Source organism: Camellia sinensis, chromosome 13, assembly GCF_055761805.1.
Source record: "Camellia sinensis isolate YWXY chromosome 13, ASM5576180v1, whole genome shotgun sequence".
NCBI classification, from domain to species: domain Eukaryota; kingdom Viridiplantae; phylum Streptophyta; class Magnoliopsida; order Ericales; family Theaceae; genus Camellia; species Camellia sinensis.
Genome location: NC_138973.1, coordinates 46606050 through 46609866, shown reverse-complemented (window position 1 = coordinate 46609866; position 3817 = coordinate 46606050).

The window sequence follows — 3817 nt, the reverse complement described above, 5'->3', positions numbered from 1 at the left end:
TTTCCATTAAAACTGAAGGAAAAAATGTGTTTTAGCATTGAAAAAAAGTCAAAAAATGTATTTATTTAGATCATCCCAAACAATCCAAAAATTTCTAAAATATCAATTTTCGTTGAGTTTAATAATTAAATTATAATTTTTTTGTTGGTTTTACATAACAAAAATAAGCAGATGATTTAGATTGAAAATAAATTAAAAGATTAAAATTTTAATTGATAAAATTAAAAACTCATGATTTATGTTGTTATAAAGGTCAAACCCTAGGGTTTTTTTTTTAGAAATTCTTTCCCCCAAAAAATTCAAAATTTTCACTTAGATCCTACTATAGATTGGAGGGACCTAAAAATTAAAATATAAAAAAGTTGAAAAAAGTCTACAGATGAAAAAAATTATTATTTAGTGTGTTTGGTTTGAGTTTTCTGAATTAAGTTTTTTGAAAATTAAGTTTTTTGTACTTTTTTTAATAAATATTTTTAAAATTTTAAACATTTTTTTTCTTTTTTGGATTTATCTTACTTAGATGTATCTAAAAAGTAAAATATTTGTGAAAAAATATTTTAAAAAATTAATAAATACATAAAAATACGAAAAATATACAATATTTTTTTTGTATTTTTAGTATTTAGTTAATTTTTTAAGAATTTTTTCACAAAAATTATACTTTTTAAGTGTATTTATGTTAGGTGTGTCTAAAAATTAAAAAAAATTACTTAAAATATTAAAAAAATTCAGTAAAAAAAATACGAAAAATAAGAAAGTAAAATTTTCTAAAAAGTATTTTTAGAAAACTCAAACCAAGCCTTTTTTTTTTGGGTGGGGGGGTTGTTTTGTTTTTAATGTTTTTTTTTTAAAAATATATATATATTTTTAATTTTTAAGTCCTTTTAGACTACCCATATCTTAAAAGTTTTTTTTTTAAAAAAAAAACTCAATTTATAAAAAAAACTAAAAATTTAACTGTTGCTAAATAAATAGCTCGTTTGGGGATGTTCCGTTAGGACTAAAATAATCATATAAGATAAAATATGTTATTTTAGTCAAATAAGACAAAATATCATAGCAAACTTAAAATTATTTCATATTTTCTCTCACAAAAATCAAAAAAATCAAAAATTCTATCACAAACGAGACTTTTTGATCCTAAATTAAAATAATCAAAATATTAAAAAATCAATCCACATCCCAAACGAAATCACAGTCACATAAACTTTTCCCTAATGTGTGTACAGTTGCCTCATTTGCAGTTTGTGGTCATTTCGTAAGATAAATGAATTCCAAATGCATGCATGTAAAGAGAGACAAATGCAAGACTCTTATTTTTATTTTTTTTGTGGGTGTAAAAAGAGAGAGAGACACAATCTTATCTATTGTAAACAATAATCAACAGAAAATGCTAAATCAGATGTTCTCAATTGTGTGATTATAATGCAACCAGAGTACGAAAAGCAAAAGTCCAAAACAAAACCAGATTGTATAATCAATTAGGCCATTTTTGTCCAAAAAATCTTAACTTCTTGACTAATTGGGCCAAAAATAAAAAAATAAAGTCCAGATAGAATCGACTGGAATTCATTAAATAATTAATTAAATTACTTTTGTTACGATCTTGTGGTTGCTGAATCAATTATGTAATCATTTGTGATTGAATCTCAAAGGTTATATGATAAATTGTGGTTTTCCTTATGAGTTTTGTGAAAAAAGGTTACAATTATCTAGGCTAGGATTAGAAACAAGTCATGGATTTGTGGTTATGACCCAACATAATGTTAAGGCCTTGTTTGGGAAGACTAAATAAGTCCACACTTTTTATCTTTTTATCTTTTTTAAGTCACATCAATCAACATCTCCTCTCTACTTTTCTACACATCTTTTTATAAAAAGTCAAAAAGTACGCTTATTTAGAACATTCCAAACAACCCCTAAGTTGCAATTTATTTTGGTAAAAGTTATGAGGTGCTATAGTAAACCACAATCCAAAATATTACAATTCTATTGTTATGACAATTATATATATATATATATATATATTTCATTTGTTACAAATTATTATAGTATTATTATTGTAGGTTTTTATCATAACACTCAACAATAAATGATATGACCTTATTATGATTCTTGTAATATAATTTATAAATATCAGTTATATATTTATATTTTAATTATAGTGACTTTTTCAATCACCAATTGTATAAGCCATTTTAAATAAAAGGGCATAATCTAAATCACACATTGATTGTGAACCATAGACAAAGGCAATGGCTACAAAATTGACAAGTAGGTGTAATTCCATTAGTGATAATCCATACATACAAAAAAATCAATTAGGGAATGGATTGCTATTAAGTCATTGTTTTGAATTGTGGGTATTGACAATAGTTCCTCTTACCAATGGGGATGATTGAGTCCTTTGAAATTTTGAAGAGAAAAATGAGATGAATATTGGATGGGGGGAGACAAAGATCTAGATGATGATCATAGTGGGGCTTTCCACTACCTCTATGAAAAGGAATAAAGTGAGGATAAGGCAAGCTTCCTTTATCATCCAAGACCTATTAAATTTCAATGATGGAGAGAGGTTGTTCAATGCCACATGATGAACAATCATTTTTTTTAATCAAAATTATATCTATTTTACTTAATAAATAGATTAAAATGTAAGGTTGTAAATGAGTAAACTTAAGTAGTACGTTATTTAAATTTGATTTAAAAATATAATAAGTTTTAAAACATATTTAAATTTGACTTCTTTTTTTTTTAACCTTTTAAACTGATCTTGAACAAGTTTTAATCAAATTGATTATAAGTTGAACTTGACTAAATTTTTTATAGTGTATATAACTAAGTTGAGTAGTAATAGTTTGCTCAATCAAATTTGAAAACTTAATCATCTTTAAAATGATTTCAAATTTGATTTACTTGCTCAAAAGAATAAATTTCAGATAAAATTTGTAACAAGTTGATCTCAAATAGTTTTGTACATTTTGCAGCCATACTATAAGAGTATTATGAAAAAAAATTAAAAAATGGTCAGCATCCAAAAAGAAAGAAAAAGGAAAATGAATTCAACAAAAACAAGATGATATGATATCAAATAACAAACAAAAAAATATATATATAACTTAAATAAAAACATGTTTTTATAATCTTTTGCAGATAAACTGTAGGGGATGAGGCGGCGTGCTGTCACACCAAAAACGCAATACCGTTCTGCGTTTAATTCGCTTGTTAACACACACACACACACACACACACAAACAAACAAGTGCTATGAGCCACGTGTTGTTAATAGGTTTGATTAGGTGAATGAGTTTAGATATAAAGAAAAAGGACTTTTCTTAAGTGTGCAACTTACACCTTACACTTATGTCTTTTTGTTTGTTGTCCTGTTTTATGTTTATATCTTCCACTTACACCTTTTGTGTTGGTTGCATATGGTGTGCAACCTTAAGGGGTTGCACACCATAACAACACCCAAAGAAAAATTGAATGTAATTCACATATACTCAAAAACAAAAAGGGGGTAAATTACATAAACACATTCTTTGATGTTTATGTAAAATATGTATTACAAATACTTATTGTTGAAATTTTTTATTTAACAAAATTAATTAAAAAATTAAAAATTTTAATTGTTTTATTATATAATAATAAAATTATCTGAATTATTAATTAAAATAAATTTTTAATATCATGTGAAACTATTAATTGATTTGATAATTTATTAATAAAATGAGTCAATTATTATGAAATTCGAAAGGTGAAGGGGAGAGATATAATTTTTAAAATCACACAGACAATTTGTATTTAAAAAAAAAAA